Genomic DNA, 22460 nt, shown 5'->3' with positions numbered 1-22460 from the left:
GCAACGGTGCTTTTTAAGTACCTGGATATTATCCACAGGGCTTTTCACGAATATGCGGGCGCGGCCTGGCTTGTGTATGATGAACATTTTTGTTTACGTGCTTCGCACGACTCCACCCTCGACTGGCAGGTTCCACAGTGGGACTTGTGGGTCCAAATCATCCTGCTGGCCCAGTCCAATTTGGGTGATCGATCCGATAGCGGGCATTTGATTGCTCGGAGCGCAACGGGCCTGTGGCAGGGATGTCAGGAGTGCGTTGAGTTCAACCCCCCCCCCGCTCCTGCTATGAGTTTAACTCCACAGGATGGTGCGGTAAGGCAGGCTGCACTTCTCTGCGGGCAGTGCAACGGCCAGCACTCGGTGTCCGTGTGCCCCAAGTTGGCAGGTTTTAGGAGGGGTCCCAGGCCCCATGCTGGGCAGGCCAAGAGAGGGGGCGGTTAGCCCCCTCAAGCTGGAAAGGGGCCCACCATGATTAGAGTAGAGGTGGTGGCTTCATTTTTGAAGGAGTATCCGAAGTTTCAGAATGCTCAACTGTTACTGGAAGGTTTTGACAAGGGATTTCGGATTCCTGCACCCCCTCCCTCTGGATCTACCAGGACCAGGAATCTCCTGTCGGTCAAGGGTATGAAGGAGATAGTTCAAGCTAAGATAGATAAGGAACTGGGAGCCGGCTGTTTGGCGGGCCCCTTTAAGTCTCCTCCGTTTCCCAGGTGTCCCCTTTAGGTGTAGTTCCCAAGAAGGTCCCTGGAACCTTCTGTCTCATTCACCATCTGTCCTATCCTTACGGGGACTCACTTAATGATAGGATCCCTGCACACCTTTGTTCAGTACGATACACTTCTTCGGACCAAGCTATCGGGGTGGTTTGTGGCTGTGGCTGTGGTGCCCTCATGGCCAAGGTGGGTATTGAGTCTGCATTCAGACCCCTGCCCATCCACCCCAATGATTTTTGTTTGCTTGGTTTTCAGTTTAATGGTTCCCTATACCTGGATAAAGCGCTACCAATGGGATGCACAATCTCCTGTGCCCTTCTTGAGAAATTTAGCTCCTTTTTGGATTGGATAGTGGTGAGCAGGGCACGACTTGTCTCAGTGGTCCATTATCTCGATGATTTTCTTTTCGTGGGTGCGGGTGGATCTGATCGGTGCCTGCACCTGCTACATACCTATGTGGCTGTGTGCAAGGACTTGGGTGTTCCCCTTGCCCACAACAAGACTGAGGGCCGCACGACTACCCTTACGTTTTTGGGTATTGAGTTGGACACTGTACATGTTGCGTGCTGCGTTGTGCCCAGGCCGCTCCGGAACCGCTCCGGTCTGCTGCTGGAGCTCGGCCGACGGCTTGGCAAGGCAGACAGCTGCACAGCTGTTGTGGTTTCTGTACCTCAAGGCCGAAGCACTATCACCCCCGGTGACAAAGGAAGACTCAGAGGCAGAAGTTCTCCACCACACTCCTCCTTTACTTATGTACAGATATTTACAAAGTCCAAGTAGTACAAACGGTACACCATCCACTCTCCAACCAACGTAGCCTCCGGTTCACAATGCTCTGCTTCTCCCACACTCTTGCTTGCCTCTGCTGGACATTTATATTTCCTGCAGCCAATCACAGCATTAGGAATACTGCACAGTCATGCTGACTGTGCAGCTGCTGCCACACACACACACACACACACACACATGAAATCACCTGATGCAATATCACCAGATATTGCATCAGCATGAAGCTCCCAGGATGCTGTGCACTCCTGGTTTTGCCAAGGCTTCAGGCCTGTTACTGTGCAACCAGCAAATTACCTGTCAGGTCTGGGGTTCAACCCGTGACAGTACAGCAGTGCAGTAGACTGCCTGGCGATAAGTTGGTTAGGCTGCAGCAGTTAATTCGTGCTGGTCTCCAGGCTCAGAAATTGTCCTTGAGGCATTTGCAGGTTCTGGTGGGGCATTTGAATTTTGCCTGCAGGGTAGTTGCCCCCGGTCGAGCCTTTTTGAGGAGGCTGTGTGATTGCATGGCGGGTATCAAGAAGCCTCACCACTGCCTGTGGACCACCCAGGACGTGAAGGCAGATTCGGCAATCTGGTTACAGTTTTTGGAATTTTATAATGGTGTATCCTTTTGGTGGCAGGAGTGTTTACTTGAGGCGGAGCTGCAGGTTCACTCTGATGCTGCGGCTGCTTTTGGGTTTGGAGTTTATTTTAGAGAGAGGTGGTGTTCTGCCCCTTGGCTGGATGCATGGGTTTCAGAGGCAGTTAGAGCGGACATGACTCTTTTGGAGCTGTTCCCCCTTGTGGTGGCAGTTCATTTATGGGCAAAGGAATTTGCCAACTCCACCGTGCATTTCTGGTGCGACAACCAAGCTGTGGTGTTTGTCGTTAACCAGCAGACGTCCCGGTCCCCACAGGTAATGAGGCTAGTGAGGGTGTTCGTTTTGCACTGCCTTAAAAACAACACCTTGTTTTTGGCTAAGCATATCCCGGGTCTTGACAACAGCATAGCTGACTCCCTATCTCATTTTCAGGTGGAGCGTTTCCATCAGCTGGCACCGGGGGCGCAGCGGGATCCCCACCCGATGCCCCTTTGGGTTTGGACCCTTGGCTGTGAGGAGCACAACATATAATTTGGTCTACGCTCGCGCCTTGTACCCGTCACAGCTATCAAAGTAAGGCAAGGGAATTTGAGGCCTTTCGGGCAGCCCTGGCCTTACCCCAAGTCTGGTCTATTCCTCCGGAACACCTGATGTGGTTCCTGTTATACCTGCAGGTCTTTATCAGTGTACTTGGCGGCATTGGCATTTTGTGCCAAGGCCTCAGGTTTTGCTGATGCTACTACAGATTTTAGGGTACGCAAGTTGGTTGAGGGTTTGAAGCGGATCTGTTCTCCTAAGCCTGACCGGCGTAAGCCCATTACCCCCAGGATTTTAGTCAGGTTGATCAATCGTTTTGAGGTGCTGTGTTTGACTCCTTATGAGTCTTATTGTTTAGAACCGTCAGCATCATTGTTTTTTGGTGCCTTCCATCCCAGTGAGGTTTTATGTGCCTCAGTGGGCGACGATTCAGGAGGGGCCTTACAGCTGCAGAACGTACTTATTACGGCTGACATGGTCATTATCACCCTTCGTCTTTCGAAAACCGACCAGCGGGGGGTGGGTTTTAAATTGCAACTGGGCCTGGCACAGAACCTAACCTTGTGCTTGGTAAGGACACTTCGGTCTTATTTGGCTGCGTGTCCTACGGTTCGGGGTGCCTTGTTCTGCCATGTTGATGCCTCACCTGTTACGTTTTTCCAGTTTAGGGTCCTTTTTCGCAGGGCAGTGGCGGACCTTGGTTTTCGGGCAGAAGATCACGGCCTGCACTCTTTCAAGATTGGGGCTGCATCAGCTGCAGCTGATATCGGCCTCCCAGCTCAGGACATTCAGAGGATTGGCTGTTGGCGCTCCTGCACATTTAAATATTACGTCAGAGAGCCTGACGAGCGCTGAACGGGATTGGCTCAGCCATTTCCCCCTTCCCAGGTGGTAGGGGCGAAGAGTGATGCAGACACCACAAAAAATTTTCCCGGCGCGGCCTGTGACAGCGGTTGGGCGCTCTTTGTACTGGTGTTGCCAGGTATTTATAATGGCACTGCCACATGTTCATGTATTGCACGGTAATTTCCGGGCTTGTCCCGTGACAGCGGATGTGCGTTCACTTGCACTGACTTTGCCAGGTGCTATATAGTTAAGTGATGCCTGTTTCTGGACTTGTGATTCCTGTTTTTTCCTGTCCACAGGTTCCAGGGTGGGAACAGTTCAGGTCCTTATCTGCGGCCACTCCATTGTTTTCTGGGCAAGGAAGAGGGCGGCCTCCAGTAGCTTTGGCACATAGTTGCAGCTCGGTTCCTTGGCTACTGTGCATTGGGTTGCACGGCGGGGAATGCTGTGGGATCAGCTTCTTCCTGTTTTTTATGCATTTGTGCATGCCCATGCCCTGCCTCACATTGTCATTATTCATTTGGGAAAGAACGACCTGGGCCAGAGGACGACTCTGTCCTTGAGGCTTCAGGCCTGCAGCGATATTCTCCACAGTAGTCAGTGTTTTCGCTGGACGGTCATCTTATGGTCTGACCTCTTGCCTCGCAGGGTTTGATTTTATGCCTCTAATGTTAAAAAGATCAAACTGGCCAGGAAGAAGGTAAATTCGTATGTGAGGCGGGCAGTGCTCCTTTATGGAGGAGGCGGTGTCATTTCTCACCCAGGCATCAGCTACGATGCGCCCCAATTGTTCAGAAGCGATGGAGTACACCTTTCAGTGTTGGGCAATGATGTTTTTCTTCTTGAATTGCAACAGGGCCTGCGGAAATTTATTTCCATGTGGGGCGGTGGGGCTAATCGCTAGGCTGACCCCCTGAGTGGCAGGTGTTGAGTGGGTTTTGGTGTACACCGCAGGGTGGCAAGGGCCGGGTGGACTCCAAGCTTGGTCATGCTGGCATTCCCGGCTGGGTGACGCAGGCTGGATGAACCTTGGCCTGGCGGTAAAGGCGCACCACAGGTTCGCTCGGGTGGCCTGAGATAGCCTGCCACCCTGCCCCTTCGGGGTGACAGTGAAGGGGGTGGCAGGCTTGTACTGATGCTGCCCAGAGTCTGGTGTGGTCGCCCAAATCACTATAGGGGGAAGTAGACAAGCAGCTCCATTTCCCCCATGTAGAACCGCCGCATGACTTATATGTTAGGCCCTGTTGCAATCTGAAGTATATTTAAATAGTTAATAAAGTGGCCCTATGCCCTTGCCTGTGTCTTTATTGGGGGGTGCTGGGTAAATACTATTTTAAATAAATAATAATACATACAAGTAATCCAGTGTGCCAAAGACACAACCCCTTTGGTTTCACTCTGATTCTGTTAAAAAGAGCAAAGCTACACTTCTTGCTAATTCCAGTAGCACACACTCATTAACCTTCTTCATCCGCACCCGTTTATCTTACTGCCTTGCAGGATGTAGAGGAATGCTGTGTACTTCTCTGAGGCACCTACATGAATATTATATGGAATATATATGAATATTATATGAGTGTTTATATGAAATACACCAGAGTTACAAAATAAATATTTCCAGCATACATAAATGTTTCTCCTTTATTTAAGAGCATCCATTTTTCTGTCTTATATATATGTGTGCAACCATGGGGACAGCTTCCACTTTCTCCCCATGAGGTCAATCCATGACCTCCAGGAATTTGTCCAATCCTCTCTTAAAGGCATCTGGGCCAGATGCCATCTCTGCTTCCTGTGGCAAGGGGTTCCACAGATGAACTACACACTGGGTAAAGTAATATTTTGTATGTCTCAATCATGTTACCCCTCAGGCGCCTCTTTTCTAGACTGTAGCCTTTCCTCATAAGGGAGGTGCCCCAGCCCAGTAATCATTTGGTTGCCTGCTTCTGAAATCAGGAGCTTGCACATACCTACGATGACTTGTAACCCATCATGGACTTTTCCTCCAGATATTTGTCTAATCCCCTTTTAAAGGCATCTAGGCCAGATGCAGATTACCACTTCCTGTGGCAAGGGGTTCCACAGACTAATTACATGCTGGGTAAACAAATATTTTCTTTTCCCTGTCCTAACTCTTTTAGGACAGTAGATGTCCTAAAAAGTAAAAACTCTTTTAGGACAGTAGATGTCCTAATTTTAGGAGATGTCCCCTGGTTCCGATGTTATGTGAGAGGGAAAAGAGTATCTCTCTATCTATCCATCCCCTGCATAATTTTGTATGTCTCCATCATGTAGCCCAATCAACTTCCCAGCAGGTTCATTTATCAGAGGTATTCTCAGGATCAATCCATCTTGTGAGACTCAGCTTAGTGGTTAGTTGCCTGTGTCTCTCCCAGACAGGACCCATGAGAGGGGGGTAAAGGGGATCATTTGCACCCAGGCCAGGGTCAAAAAGGGGTCCAAGAACCAAACGAGGAGACCAAGAAATTTCCTGGGATCTTACATTTTCCTATCTTACCTGGACTCACTCTCCATGCCAGATGCTGAAAGTGCTACCATGGGTGTGTGGCAGTGGCTGCTTTGCAAACCACATGAACCGAACCCAGGAACACATACCTGACACTCCTGAGCGTAGTGTCAAATCTAAGAGGAAACTGGCCTGCTACAGTCGCACTTTGGCTCGTGCATCTGCTAACCACAGTATATAGGAGCCCAGGGACACAGCTCTGCAGAAGCAAGTTTTGGTGCATGCAGGACACTGTCAATTCCAGTGGGAGCCTAAACACAATGATGCTTATTTTCTGAAATGATCTTCTATATTTAAAATAATTTACAGCATCTTAGGAGTTTGTTTGTTTTTCTGTACTACTCTCTCTAGCTGCCAGTGCTGCACGGGCAAGTAGACCTGGGCTCTGCAGCAGAAAGCATGGTAGACCTGGGCTCCAAAGACTCTTCAGGCTGTTGCCACCCTCCCCACCCTGTTTTACCCCTCCTGTTCTGCCCACCACACCACCACCCTTCCCCCGCTTTGGGAAGGGGCCCAAAAGAAACTTTGCACCCTCTGATAAAACTTCTCTCAGAGAATTCTGAATCCTTTAAACAGGCTGCAGGTGATGAGTGGACCACAATCCGCACATGAGCCAACAGTGTAATGCAGTTGCCAAAAAGGCTCATGCATTGCTGGGTTGCAGTAGCAGAGGGAGGTCCAGATCGGGAGAAGCAATCATTCCACTCTATCCCTCATTGCCCAGACCTCAGTTGGAATACTCCATCCAGCTTTGGGTACCATGTTTTAAGAAGGAATTGATAAGCTGTAGCAGGTTCAGAAGAGAGCAAGTAAGATAGTGGGGGGGGGGGGTAGTCTGGAAACCAAGTCCTATGAGGAAGAGTTAACAGGGCTTGTTATGTTTGGTGTGGAGAAGACTGCAGGGAGACAGGACAGCCATCTTCAAGTATCAAGGACTGAATCAGATTCTGTGTATCTTCCTGTGGAAGTGGGGGGGGGGGAATTACATTCTGTGTTTTCTGAGGGCAGGAATAGAACAGATGGGTTGAAAACACAGGGGAGGAAATTTAAGCCAACAAAGATGCCTGTGCCAGAGATGGGTTTGGGTTGGATGATCTTCAAGGTCCCTTTCAAATTCAGAATTCTATGATTTGATGACTCTATACTGTAAGACTCTTTGTTGTGTTGATTACTATACCTCCACAATTTCCAAGCTTTCGCGGTTCATGGTGCCTCAGAGGGCAATCCTAAGGAAGCTCTTGGCCGGCACAAGTCCCTTGCACCAAGTCCCTTGCAAGCCCCTTGGAGCCTACCTGTGTTGCCTAACCATGCCTGCCTTTTGCCACAGCTAAGAAAGTTGCTGTGGAACTTTACACCAGGGCTGGAAAGTTGGATAGGATTTGGCCCTTACTTATCAGGCCCTTGTGGCTTTCCAAATTCCATGGCAGGCTTGAACTCAACCGGAGCAGCCTGACATCCCTGGCACAATGATGTCTGGGTGTCTGTTGGACCACTTGCAATGGCACAATAGCCCTGCTGGGAGGAGATGGTTGGCAACCCTATCTGTGTGTTCTTCTTTAGATGCTGCTCAATCACTGATACTGGTCAGTGAAGTGACAGGACCATTGCATCCTGGACAAATGTGCCCTGGTCAGATGTCTCCTGGTACTGGACATTTGCATCCATTCTTTTTGTGTGCCAGACTTTTTATTTTTAAAATGCAAACATAGGTTAGGGTTAGGGCTGGGATAAGAAGCTTAGGATATACAACATGGAGATTGTTGCCCAGTTACAGTGGGATGCAAATGACCGGGACGCAAAATAAAACCAGACATGAATGTGTAGGGACAGCAATGGCCAGGAGGCACTTGGCCAGGGCACCATCCTCCAGGACACAAATACCCTCTTACCAGTTCAGTGAAAGCTTTGGTTGGGGCACCAGAATGCAGGTCTCTTGCTGCCTTGTGTGCTCCCTGGGGCATTTGATGGGCCACTGTGAGATACAGGAAGCTGGACTAGATGGGCCTATGTCCTGATCCAGCGGGGCCGCTCTTCTGTTCTTATGGATCTCACTTGTTTTCTGTTTGTTAGCAGATTGGGGGGTGGGGTCTCTTCATCCCATCTGGTGTTACTTACATCAGCCGGCTGCAGTGTAGGACTCAGCAGGGTATGACTCAGCGGTTCCGGTAGCACGACTGAATTACTCCCTGTGTCTTTGTGGTATCTTTAGGGGATCTCCCTGTAGTTGGTAGGGGTACCTGTGGCTGTGTTGCTGATTCTTATTGGCTGGCTAGCATAGGGGGAGGTACATTCCAGCGGGGGAGGGGGTATCTCTAATCATTGACTCAGTGCCTGCCCCCACCTTAGTTCATCTTGGAGGGGCTTCTCTGGCCCCCAGCACTGGGCTTGGTTGAATGCAATGATTGGCTCCTTGAATGACATCACGATACTGTGCCTGTTACACTCTGTCACACTGTGCCTGTTACACCTCTTTTAATTATAATCATTATTGCTCTATTATTTCCTCATTTAAGGGTCCTACTCCCCCCTTTTATTATACTAGGTCTGTCTATATAAAAACCTATTATTCCTTCCATTAAAGCAGTGGTTCCCAACCTTTAGGAGCTCAGGGACCACTAAGGCAAAATTTTCGAGAAGATGTGGACCACTTGCAACCCCCCACCCTCGCACACAAAAATTAAAATAAAATTTGTAATACATAAAAAGATTATTTAATAATTAATGTGATGGTTGTGCTTGCGTTTGCTGCACTAGCTGTGAAAGTCTTGGGTTTACATGGATTACATGGAACACATAATAATTCCCTCCCAACTCAGAGGTTTACACACCCACCCAATTCAATCCAGTCTCTTTCCCCCCACACCAGACCACATGATGCACAGCCCTTTCCTCTTTCAGGTGTGGAAAAACACCTCAAAAAGGGAGAGGGTAAGCAAGAGGATTACAGACAAGTCATGCAAAGTAGTTAAATGAGCCAACAAAAAGCACACACATCCCTCCACCATTTGTTACACAGCCCTGGTCCTGCTCCCCTCCACTTGTGAGTCCAGAGTCCTTAGGAAAATGTTCAACACAATTTAGGCAGGTGGGTCCTGAAGGAGAAGAGACGTGTGAAGGAAGCACCAGCTGAGAGAGAAATCTCAGAATGGCTGCTGCATGTCTCAGGAAGAAAAGTTCTTTTGGTGTGCACTGCAAGGTCTTTGGGGGGGGGAAAGCCACCTCCTGTTCTAATTGCTGTCATGCTCTAACTGTGGAGTACTTTGGTTGGAGCTAAGAGAATGTGAGCAAGCCTATAGGTAGGCTGCAGCCACAAAACAACAGCTGCCTACTCTGCCATTAGTCTGTGGAACTCCTTGCCCCAGGATGTGATGATGGTGTCTAGACTAGATGCCTTTAAAAGGGGATTGGAGAAATTTCTGGAGAAGTGCATCACAGCCACAATGTGACTAACAGCCCCATTCTAGGCCTGTCTACTCAGAAGTAAGTCTCATTATAGTCAATGGGGCTTACTCCAAGGTAAGCATGCATAGGATTGCAATCTGAGGAGACAGAGAACTGGCCAAGTGTGGGGTGGGGGAGGGCTGCCCATGGACAAACAGCTGCTGCTCTCTGAGGAGGAAGAGTCTGGGGTTGCACCTGCTGTACTTGGCTATGGCGGTGCCTGTTCTGGAACTTCTGGGATTGCTTCTCCCCAGGTGGGCAGCTTGCAGTAAGACAGCAGAGGTGCTGCCTGTTTCCCTCTCCCAAAGGGGTGCCAAAACCTGGTTGCCTGGATCCCTTGCTCCACCCCTGGACGTTAGAAGAGCACATCCAGGGGGCCGAATCCTGCCAACTGTACCAGGGCTGGGGGTTGAGCAATGCCTCCAACTCCCTTCTTCTGTGTTCCCTGGATAGCTGGAGTCCGGACTCCCAGGGAAATCACATCCAAAGAAACCCACTCCCAGGGAAACCCCTCAGCCAGCCAGCCAGCGATGCCTTTGGGAGCCCGTTCCTTCTCCTCCTCTGCCTTACTACTCCCGTTCCTCCCTTCCTAAGGCCCCCACCTCCTCCTCTGGTGGTGCCCCCCCACCCGACTGCCCGTCCAAGAGACTTCCCAAGCTGGCTGCAGTCCTGAAAAACCAGGCTGCGAGGGCTCACCTCAAGGCACAGGGTCAAGGAATGGAGGCAGCAGGCTGGAGGCAGCGGCGGCAGGGCACCTCTCCTCTGCATGCAGCTGAGCCAGACTGCTGCACATAAGAACATAAGAACAGCCCCACTGGATCAGGCCATAGGCCCATCTAGTCCAGCTTCCTGTATCTCACAGCGGCCCACCAAATGCCCCAGGGAGCACACCAGATAACAACAGACCTCATCCTGGTGCCCTCCCTTGCATCTGGCATTCTGACATAGCCCATTTCTAAAATCAGGAGGTTGCGCGTACACATCATGGCTTGTACCCCGTAATGGATTTTTCCTCCAGAAACTTATCCAATCCCCTTTTAAAGGTGTCCAGGCCAGTCGCCATCACCACATCCTGTGGCAAGGAGTTCCACAGACCAACCTCACGCTGAGTAAAGAAATATTTTCTTTTGTCTGTTCTAACTCTCCCAACACTCAATTTTAGTGGCTGTCCCCTGGTTCTGGTGTTATGTGAGAGTGTAAAGAGCATCTCTCTATCCACTCTGTCCATCCCCTGCATAATTTGGTATGTCTCAATCATGTCCCCCCTCAGGCGCCTCTTTTCTAGGCCTAAGAGGCCCAAATGCCTTAGCCTTTCCTCATAAGGAAGGTGCCCCAGCCCAGTAATCATCTTATTCACTCTTTTTTGCACCTTACAAGGCACCTGCGCTTCACTTTTCCACTTGTCTGGGCACTCAGACAAGGAGAGAAGGGAGGGGGAGGCAGGAGACGGAGAAAGGCTATGCTCTGATTGGCTCTGAGCTGCTCTGATTGGCTGCTGGCGCTGCAGAGGCTTTTTTTCCAGCCTGGAAGGGCATTTTTTTTTCTTTTTTCACCAGAGAGGTCGCGGACCACTTGGGAGGGCACTGCAGACCATTTGTGGTCCGCAGACCATGGGTTGGGAACCCTAGCATTAAATCATTGACTGATTTAGACATAAGTCTGGAGGTGGAAAGAGTGAAAACCGATTACCCCCTCACCCGCAAATAAAGACACCAGACTTCGGCTTGGATGAAAAGGGGCCACTTTATTGAACTTTAACTGCAGCAGGGCAATAACACTGAACATCAATCGTGCGGGGCCATATGGGGGAAACGGTCCTAGCCGTCTGCCTTCCCCTGCGTTCTCATTGGGCGTACTACCTGGTTCGAGGCCCCAGCCGTCAGATGCCAGCTTAGGTCTGTCACCGCCACCCCCCAAAGGGGGGCAAGGCAGCTGGACTTCAGGCTAGCTGGCCGAGCTGCACCATCCTGTCAGTCCAGGCCAGGGGTTCGCCTGCCTGCCTCCTGGAGCCGGTCAGGCATCATAGGAGCGGTTCAGACTTACCCCTCACACTGCTGCCTTGGATAAACACCGAGCCAAGTACCTGCGTACCCAGCCCCGCACGTACCCTGCCACAGGGGAGAGACAGCCTAGCACTTGTCCTCACTGCTCCCCACAAGGATAAACTCTCTCAAGCCCTGCTGCAGATCAAGCAAAAATAAATCATTCCCAACTGGTGACAGATGCACCCCGTCACTGTGGAAAAGGGCGGGCTCCTTGAACCCAATAGCCTGGTGCCGAATGACCGCCCCGCCCTGCTCCACCACTATCCTCCCCAGGTAATCATTGACTCGTTTCCTAGTAACATCAATCCTGCGGACGCTACATGCTCCACACCACACCCGCCGCGGGAGGAGATTCGACCAGAGGATCGCCATCCCCGGGAACCAGCTGCGGAGAATTGAGAACTCCCTACGTGCCTGGAGCCTCAAGGACATTGATGTCCTCTGGCCCAGATCGTTCTCTCCTAAATGCACCACAATTACCTGGGGAGGGGGATGCCATTCTAAATAATTCAGCAGCATGGGCATGAACTGACCCCAGCACATGCCCCTTCTGGCAACCCAGGTGACACTGGCCAGACCCCCCAGTCCCAACTGGGAGCCGAAGCTGCTTGCCACCGCTCTCTTCCGGGCCCAAAATATAATCAAATGTCCGCAGATGAGGACCCTCACTGGAGCCGACCAACGCCGACCTGTAACAAGAAGGGGGGGAACATAAGCCAATGTAACAACAACCCACAAGATGCCCGCAGGCAACAGAACTGGGACTCCCACCGGGCAGTCCTGCACTAAACACCAAGGCTGGCTATGCCAGTCAACACGCCCCCCCCAACCGCTGAGGGAGCCCGCACTGAACACCAAGGCTGGCAGCGCCAGTCAACATGCCCCCCCTACTGCTGAGGGAGCCCGCAAACCGCTGATCCAGCCCCACCTAACAATGGGCCAAACGCACGTAATACTTGAAGGCACCGGAGCGCCAACGACCGATCTTTTGAATGGCTCCTGCCTGGAAGCCAAGCCTAGCCGCCGTAGATGTGGCACCGATCCGGAAGGAGTGCAGGCCAAACTGGCCGGGTGACACACCACGCCTCTGTAAGGCAGCATGGAAAACAACTCTGAACTGGTAAAGTGTCAAAGGAGAGGCGTCCTGGTGACGAAACAGGGGTCCAGTTCCCTGCGGTGGTGCCCTGTGGTAGGCCACCAATGCTGCTCCGGCACCCTAGCCGATTCTGGCTGCTCCTCCCCGCCAGAAGCCAGATGCAGGAACCACCACGCCAGCGAGGCAGGGCACTACAGCCTCAACCAAGAGCCTCCTTTGCCTCCTTTGCTCCGGTGCCCTAGCCGCTTCTGCTGATCCTTCCATCCTTGTTGCCAGCCGGGAACAAACTGAGCTCCAGCCAGAGCGCGCGCTCCTTGCTGGAGCTCAAGTCCCGCCTCCCCAGCCGCTTCGCCCAATCGCAGCTCAAGCCTCAGCCCTGGAGCACGAGGCAGGGAAGGGGCAATCGGCTGCTAGAGCCTGATTGGAGCCAACAGCTGTTATGCTGGATTTGCTTTCCAAAGGTTGCTCCAGTGAAAGCGCATGAGAGCCCTGTGTCCTTGAAAGGATGACAGCTTGGAACACAATGACCTGACCTCTAAACAATATGAAAGAAGAAACCGCTTTGTTGCAAAGCAACAAAGAAGTTGCTTTGTAAAGAGCTGGGGCTGAGATGTCTTTGAATATGGGGATGCTGAATATGGGGATACTGGACAAGTCTTTGCAAGATTAGGCACTGGGTGAGGGTCAGCTGGATAAGGGGATGAGCATGAGGACAGTCAGAGGAAGTACTACCAAAAGCAGAGAGGGAGGAACAGTTTTCCTCAACTGACATCAAAAGGGACTATAAGGAGAGCAAGCAAGGTCCAAGTCACAAAGAAGCAACAAGGATGCAATGAAATGCCAGCATGTGGCCTTTTAATTGGACCATCATCGAATCAGGTTGGCCGCTCAATTTGCATGTGAGAGTGTGAGTCTGCTTATGGGGAATTGCTAGGATGGATTGCTAGGAAGTGTTAGTTGGATGATATTTTAGATTGGAAGACTACAGAGCTCACTGCTTTATTCAGAACAATTATACCTCTTGCTGCATAAAGTTTTATAACATCAATTAACTGCTACCCTAAGTGTGGCTCCTGCACTCCTCTCCTAACAATCCCTTTAACACTCCATGGACCAGTTGCGGTTCTGGGAAGAATTTAGCAAACCCAAGAAAAATAGACGTGAATCAAACTCACAAACAGTGGCATATGAAGACCATTTGGCACCCAGGGCCCATAAAATGTTGTCACCCCATAACAGAATTTAATAATAATTAATAAATGAATAATAAAATTATAATAATCATTTATTATTGCATCCAAATTCCCCAACAGATCAGAGAATTCCCCAACACATTTCCCCCAAGCACAAAACAGCATCCTCCATCTAACAGCTCCCCCCAAATACATATCCTACAGCTTTTGTTCCACTCCTCCTGAGACTACCCTCCTCCCCAAATCTCAGCTCCGCAATCACCAAATTGAGCACAGGCAGGCAGCCTGAGCATGAGAACATTGTGCCACACATATGCCCCAAAGGGCTTTGCAGTCACTGGAGGAAAGTGCACTCTGCACATGCTCAGAGACAGATTAACAATTCCAACAGTGGAGAGCATACCACCACAATTTCCCCCTTGCACAAAACAGCATCCTCTGCACAGCAGCCCCTCCCCCTTACCTCCGCAGTCTCTGGCTGGCTGGCTGGCTCCGCCCCATCACTGGATCAGGGCCAGCACTGACTGGCTGGCTGAGTGCTCAATCCTACGCATGTCTACGCATGTCCTAAATAATCAAAGGGGCTTACTCCCAGGAAAGTGAGGCTAGGATTGCAGCCTCACTCACCCATCCACCCTTACCCCTGCAGTCTCTGGCTCGCTCCCCCCATCCCTGGATCAGGACCACCACTGGTTGGCTGGCTGGCTGGCTGCCCAATCCTCTGCATGTAGAATCCGAAGTAAGCCTCATAATAGTCAAAGGGGCTTACTCTGAGGAAAGTGAGAGAAGGATGACAGCCCCACATGCCCGCAACTCCTGCCTCCCTTGCAAAGCAACAAAGAAGTTGCTTTGTAAAGAGCTGGGGCTGAGATGTCTTTGAATATGGGGATGCTGGACAAGTCTTTGCAAGACTTCCATGAAGGGAAGACTTCCAAGCTCCAGGAAGCTGCCCCTCCGCACTATTCAACCCCCCACCCACATGGCTGTTTATTGTGGGCAGGCAGGTGCTGGCACTGTGGTGGCCTTTGTGCGGCTCTGCTGGCTGGCTGGCTGGTTTGTCCTCCCTCCCTTCCCGGGGCAGCTGCTACTCGCCGTGGCACCCACACTCCCCCATTGCTCACTCACCCTCCTTCCTTCTCGTTCGCCCTCACAGAGGCTGGCCCACCTCCTCCCTGTGTTAACCATTCCCTCACTCATGCTGCAGCTCAAGAGGGGGGTGCGCCACCGCTGCCGCCAGACAAACCGGTGGTCTCCGTGCAGCTCCACTTTTGTTGCCTCCAGTTTATCCCCCCAGAAAGAGGGTGGGCACCGCTGCACCATTTCCAGCATTCACCCACCCTTGTGCCTGCCCTGATCTCTGCCCCATTCCTCTCCCCCCACTCTGTTTTGATCACATTCACCCTGCACCTGCCCCCTTTTGGCTGATGATTTGGTGTAGTGCCTTTTTTATTTATCTGGGCTATTTTTTAACCTTAACACTGCCTTTTTGATGGGATTGTTTTAAACGACTACAACTCACTCCAAGAGGGATGAAATGATCTAGACCAGGGGTGTCAAACTCATTTCATACAGAGGGCCAAACACTTAGTGCTGCTCCTGAAATTCTCTCCCGTTCCCTGCCTTGATCCATCTTTCCAGGTCCACTCGGACAGCTCTATAGGTAGCGCAGGTTCTAGTAGACCCAGTGAGGCTGTGACAGCTGAACCCGGGGCAAAGGTAAAAATGCTTCCTTACCTTGAGGCGGCCTTTGTGGCTTGAAACTCTCCTGCAGGATGTGCCCTGTTGGTGTGGCTGCATTGCTGTGCAGGGAGTTAAGTAGGTTTGGGTTTAAGAGTGCAAGACTTTGCGTGTTTACACAGCATTTCTGTGCCACGTGTAGTTTGGCCCTTCACTGGTTGGACTGGAGTGCTTTTCCTCAGTGGGCAAAAGGGGTTGCTTTAAAGGCAGCAGCATTGATTTGACTGTGTGGCTGGATCACATTCTGCCTGTTTCCCCCAGCGGTGTAGCTAGAGGGGGTGCAAAGCGCTACGTTATGCAGGGAGCTGTGAAGAAGAGGTGGGACGCCTCTGTTTCGCTCTCACTGCCTGGAATGGCACCTAAGGGGAGGGGAATGGGCCCCTTGCATGCTGTGGTGAGGCTCCCTGAAAAACGTAGAACTTTGCTGCATTTGTAGCGTTTTTTACCCCCTCTAGCTAAGCCGCTGGTTTCCCCTCATCTTTTCAACTCAATATCGCTTGGCTATTTAGATTCTCATCTTATTAGCTAGGAATCCTATCCCCTATGGATCACAGATCAGTCAAATTTATTAGACAGGAGATCTACACTTAATGGATTATATGAATCAGCTACCACATTTTCCAGACTCAGAAAGAGAGTCTGGTCCAACAAGAAGCTGACGGAACATACCAAGATCCACGTCTACAGAGCGTGCATCCTGAGTACACTTCTGTACTGCAGCGAGTCATGGACTCTTCGCTTTCAACAGGAGAGGAAAATGAGCGCTTTCCACATGCACTGCCTCCGACGCATCCTCGGCATCACCTGGCAGGACAAAGGTCCAAACAACACAGTCCTGGAACGTGCTGGAATCCCTAGCATGTATGCACTGCTGAAACAGAGAAGCCTGCGTTGGCTCAGTCATGTTGTGAGAATGGATGGTGGCCGGATCCCAAAGGATCTCCTCTATGGAGAACTCGTGGAAGGAAAGCGCCCTACAAGTAGACCACAGCTGCGGTACAAGGACATCTGCAAGAGGGATCTGAAGGCCTTAGGAGTGGACCTCAACAGGTGGGAAACCCTGGCTTCTGAGCGGCCCGCTTGGAGGCAGGTTGTGCAGCATGGCCTTTCCCACTTTGAAGAGACACTTGGCCAACAATCTGAGACTAAGAGGCAAAGAAGGAAGGCCCATAGCCAGGGAGACAGGCCAGGGACAGACTGCACTTGCTCCCGGTGTGGAAGGTATTGTCACTCCCAAATCGGCCTTTTCAGCCACAGTAGACGCTGTTCCAGAACCACCATTCAGAGCGCGATACCATAGTCTTTAGAGACTGAAGGTTGCCAACACAAAAATGGATCACGTATAGCAGTGTTTCTCAAACTGTGGGTCGGGACCCACTAGGTGGGTCGCAATCCAATTTCAGGTGGGTCCCCATTCATTTCAATATTTTATTTTTAATATATTAGACTTGATGCTGCAATGGTATGTGACTGCATTTGGGGAAATGTTACAGAACTATACTTTTAACAAGCTACTATGTATATTCTTTTAACAATAATAGTAAATGGTACTGACTCCTGGGTAAGTGTGGATAGGATTGCAGCCTAGGATCGCTAAAGTTTTCCTGCTTGATGATGTCACTTCTGGTCATGACATCACTTCTGGTGAGACTCCTGACAAAGTCTCATTCTAAAAAAGTGGGTCCCAGTGTTAAATGTGTGAGAGCCACTGATGTATAGTACAAAACAGATTTTTGTTATTAAAGGGGATAAAGGTGATAAAGGGAAATCATTCGGTTTCATTACCTGGTTAAATCCCTTGGACCACAAAATGGCTTTTTGTTCAATGGTGAACTTGATCTTTGGGTTGTTCTGTCTCTCGATACTCCCAACTTTGACTCTAGCAATGGACTGATTGGGGAATGCCACAAAGTTCACAATGTCAAAGTCAGCCACCACGTTGCCCTCCTCATCCAGATATACTCCCTCCATGGAAGTATTGTAGAAGTGGGAGGTTCTCAGGAAAGGGTGGAGCTACATTTAGGAAACAGAAAAAGTATTTCACTCCAGTCCAGTGGAAGAGCTGATACTTCCTGGGAGTATGCCCCATTGAACACAATGGGGTTACTTCTAAAATGGACCTCCACAGGGTTGGACTTTGGGCATTTCAAATTCGTCCAAATAAATATGTTGCTCTGCTTCAGGATAAAAAAGGAACCCCTGCTGGGATCTCGCTAACTGGATTTCCCTAAGAACTGTCCCAAAGTTCACCACCACAAGATGCGGGAAATGAGATTGTGAACAGAAATACCTGCCATGACTGTGTCAATTCACGCTCCAGCCTGAATTAGCCTGCTATTGGCCTCTGATTCTGTGTCCTGGATGCGAACGCAGCATGGAGGGCCTGTGCCACAGCCTGGATCGTCTTGTAAATACTGTGGCTGTCCTGAGACAGGATTTTTTCAGTCAAATCCTGGGGCATGATCTCCCTTTTCTCTTTCTCTGTGCATTTTGTCCAGCTTTTCACAGACAATGCAGGCCTTGGATAAAAACAATTGAATGCTTTTTTCCCAAACTGTTGGATGGCAGACAGCAGTGAGTCAAAATTGTCATATTCCGTGCCTTTGTGTTCCTTAATTGAGAAAGACAAAGAACTGTGGAAGTGCCGGATGCCAGCCACTCTGTAAAACTATCTCAAGCTGAGGTCCTGCAAAGTCACTGCAATCCAAACTTTCCCTGCAGTTGGCTTCCTTATTTCAAATGTTCTAATCTGCATTGCTAGAGTGAACATAGCCTGAGGGTTTGCATGATAAACAACTACATTGACTTGGTCCTGCATCAGGAACCATTCCATGTTGAAATGTTTACTACTGATCACATGCAGCGCTGGGATTCTTTTTGAGAAGGCAATACAAAGACCCTTCTCTCTGATCACATCTGTGAAGGTGCTGATGAAACTTTCTCCGTGGTCAGCTTCCGAACTGTCATCAAGGGCAGCCCCACGTAGAGCACATTACATGAATCCAATCTTGAAGTCACAAAGGCACGGACCACTGTGGTCAGGTCCAATCAACTCAAGTACAGCCGCAACTGGCACACCAGTTGGACCTGAGCAAACACATCCCTGGACACAGGAACACATCACCTGGCTCTCCAGGAAAGCTGTGAATTCAGGAGCACACCCAAACTGCACACCTGCTCCTGCAGGGGGAATGCAACCCCATTCAGAGCAGGCTGATGACTCAGTACCTGCATCAAGGAAGGACCTCTGTCTTTTCTGGATTAAACCTCAACTATCGGACCTCATTCAGACCCCAACCGCCTCCAGACATCTACTAATGAACATCTACTAAGGAACAAACTGAGTTCTGGGAACATCCATCCGTCCACAAGAGTTACATCAAATCTGAATAAGAGATTTCTGCTTGTTGTGGATTCTCCCACCATCTGTTGCCTTTGATTTCTTTCCAAACCTTGAGTAACCTCTTTATGCAAACATCACTCAGCTCCACCTACGAAGTGCATTTAGATATAGTCTGAGCCACACATATCCACCCACCTGTATTTCCTACCTGTGGGATTTTGTAGATGTTCAACATGCCTGCAATCTGACTAGAGATCACAGAGTCAACCCCTTCCAGAACCACCACCAGTTTATTCCTCCTTCCACAGGTGCAGTTTGGAAGACTCTGTTGTCCAGTAGACAGCAGGTCTGTCATGGCCTCGTAAGTCAGTCTTGCATTGAAATAGTTCTCGTAGGCGCTGTAGCCCAGAGAGACGTTGGGCAGGAGCCGAGGATTCTGGTTGATCTCATGAATGGCAAAGGAGAAGGGCAAGAGGTCCTTGAAATGCATGCTTGCTATGCTGCAAGAAAAATATGCCTCACATTCCAATCTTCCATTTGATGTCTTAGCCAAAGGGCTCCCACTAAAACTCTGGCCAAAGTAACGCCATTTTAACATCAGTTTACTGACTCTGCCTCTGGTCTTAAAATGATTGTTAGCAAAAAGCTGTGTGCCACCCCTCACCCTGTGCCTTGTTAAAGCAATAACATAACCTCAGGAGCCAACTTACAGACCTTTTGCCTTCATGCCTTCTCTCGGTGCTTTTACTTCCAGTTCTTCAGTACCTTGGTCTTTGAAGACCAGACAGAGTCATAAGAACAGCCCCTCTGGATCAGGCCATAGGTCCCTCTAGTCCAGCTTCCCGTATCTCACAGTGGCCCACCAAGTGTCTCAGGCAGTACACAAGACAACAAGAGACACGCATCCTGGTGCCCTCCCTCGCATCTGGCATTCTGACACAGCCCATTTCTCAAATCAGGAGGTTGCACAGATACATCATGGCTTGTAACCCATAATGGCATTGGTCTGTGTTATCTTGAAAGAGCAGCAACCTAAAAGAGGTGTAAAGGGGGAACTTGAGTGAGGCAGAGATGGAAATTTTCTTAACTTTTGCCTATTGAACTGTATTGCTTTGAGCTGAGTATAAAAGACTGGCTGCGTCCAGCTGAACTTTGGGCATGATCTGAGGCTATGCCTCCTTGCTGCCTTGCTTTGGTACCAGCAATAAACAAGGTTTTTTTTTGCTACACCTTCCCTCAGCAGGGTCAGTTGGGACTGGGCATGCCAGGCAAGGAAACTCACCCTGCCTTTGGGCTTCAAGGGCAACACGTTCAATGAACATGAGTCAAATGGCTTCTTCTTTTGCAGAAAGGGTCAGTGTCGTTAACAGAAATTTCTGGATTCTACTTTACCTCAGTGCAGTGGCGTAGCTAATGTTCGTGTTGCCCGGTGCCAAATTCAAAATGTTGCTCCAGAAGTGCTGTCACAAAAGGAAGTGACATCACACTCAGAATTTTCAAAAAGTGAAAATTGGGAGGAACCCACTTCCTCTCCCCAGCAGCTCACCACCCACTTGCTCTGCTGCCTCCCCCCAGTCAGTGGCATAGTTAAGGTATATATCTGCTACCTGAGGTGAAATGTTTTGTAGCCACCCACCCGCATGACAAAAATCAAATTTAATTAATTAATTAAATAAATGAAAAGTTATTGGTTCCATGCTGTATCATAACATCTCATTGGCACGTAGAACAATCAGTCTCACAGGTCGGTTTGGAGTTAAGCAAATTCACTTTTTGTTCCATAAGGCAGTTGTGTTTTCATTTTCTAGTTAATTGGCCATAACTTTTGATAGAATACAGATATTCCATTGTGGTTTGTTGCACTGCATTCAGCATTAAATTACCTTTCCAATGATATATAACATGATGGTATTGTTCATACATACCAAGATTTTCACAATTTTGGTCACTTGTGTCAAGCTCAGCTTGTTGCCCCCCCCCCCCAAAGCTTGATGCCTGGTGCAATTGCTACCACCTGCACCCCCTTAGCTACACCACTGCCATCTGATGCATAACAACAAATCGCAACATTGTGCTGTGTACGTGTGTAGGCCCAGAAGAGATACCTGTCTGCAGGTTAAATAGGATAGATGTTTATTTGAGTGCAGAGTGACTTGAAGATGCAGGAATGGAAGAGCAGAAAGGAAGATTGTGGAAGCAGGGATGGGGCTAATGGAGGATTGCAGAGAGAGGGAGCAGGGGTGGGACTAATGCAGGATTGCAGAGAGAGGGATCAGGGGTGGGGCTAATGCAGGATTGCAGAGAGAGGGATCAGGGGTGGGGCTAATGCAGGATTGCAGAGAGAGGGAGCAGGGGTGGGGCTAATGCAGGATTGCAGAGAGAGGGATCAGGGGTGGTGCTAATGGAGGATTGCAGAGAGAGGGAGCAGGGGTGGGGCTAATGCAGGATTGCAGAGAGAGGGAGCAGCTGTGGGGCTAATGCAGGATTGAAGAGAGAGGGAGCAGGGGTGCAGGTAATGGATGATTGCAGAGAGAGGGAGCAGGGGTGGGGCTAATGGAGGATTGCAGAGAGAGGGAGCAGGGATGGGGCTAATGGATGATTGCAGAGAGAGGGAGCAGGGGTGGGGCTAATGCAGGATTGCAGAGAGAGGGAGCAGGGATGGGGCTAATGGAGGATTGCAGAGAGAGGGAGCAGGGGTGCAGCTAATGGAGGATTGCAGAGAGAGGGAGCAGGGGTGGGGCTAATGCAGGATTGCAGAGAGAGGGAGCAGGGATGGGGCTAATGGAGGATTGCAGAGAGAGGGATCAGGGGTGGGGCTAATGCAGGATTGCAGAGAGGGAGCAGGGATGGGGCTAATGGATGATTGCAGAGAGAGGGAGCAGGGGTGGGGCTAATGCAGGATTGCAGAGAGAGGGAGCAGCTGTGGGGCTAAGGCAGGATTGCAGAGAGAGGGAGCAGGGGTGCAGGTAATGGATGATTGCAGAGAGAGGGAGCAGGGGTGGGGCTAATGGAGGATTGCAGAGAGAGGGAGCAGGGATGGGGCTAATGGACGATTGCAGAGAGAGGGAGCAGGGGTGGGGCTAATGCAGGATTGCAGAGAGAGGGAGCAGGGATGGGGCTAATGGAGGATTGCAGAGAGAGGGAGCAGGGGTGCAGCTAATGGAGGATTGCAGAGAGAGGGAGCAGGGGTGCAGCTAATGGAGGATTGCAGAGAGAGGGAGCAGGGGTGGGGCTAATGCAGGATTGCAGAGAGAGGGAGCAGTGGTGAGGCTAATGGATGATTGCAGAGAGAGGGAGCAGGGGTGCAGCTAATGGAGTATTGCAGAGAGAGAGGGAGCAGGGATGGGGCTAATGGATGATTGCAGAGAGAGGGAGCAGGGTGGGGTTAATGAAGGATTGCAGAGAGAGGGAGCAGGGGTGGGGCTAATGGAGGATTGCAGAGAGATGGAGCAGGGTTGGGGCTAATGCAGGATTGCAGAGAGAGGGAGCAGGGGTGGGACTAATGCAGGATTGCAGAGAGAGGGATCAGGGGTGGGGCTAATGGAGGATTGCAGAGAGAGGGATCAGGGGTGGGGCTAATGCAGGATTGCAGAGAGGGAGCAGGGATGGGGC

General features: G+C 50.3%; 1 long non-coding RNA gene across 1 annotated transcript in view; it reads left to right on the top strand.

Moving 5' to 3' along the window:
• Positions 1 to 13134: 13134 nt before the first annotated feature.
• LOC136640659 (uncharacterized) overlaps positions 13135 to 22460 on the top strand; it is a 39265-nt gene continuing 29939 nt past the window's right edge. Inside the window, exon 1 of the long non-coding RNA XR_010793817.1 lies at positions 13135 to 13454. This is a non-coding gene — a long non-coding RNA (uncharacterized lncRNA). The remainder of the gene's footprint in view (positions 13455 to 22460) is intronic.

This window comes from Tiliqua scincoides, chromosome 2 (genome assembly GCF_035046505.1).
Source record: "Tiliqua scincoides isolate rTilSci1 chromosome 2, rTilSci1.hap2, whole genome shotgun sequence".
NCBI lineage: Eukaryota > Metazoa > Chordata > Lepidosauria > Squamata > Scincidae > Tiliqua > Tiliqua scincoides.
Note: the sequence above shows the minus strand (reverse complement) of the source record. Positions and strands in the feature narration are given on the sequence as shown.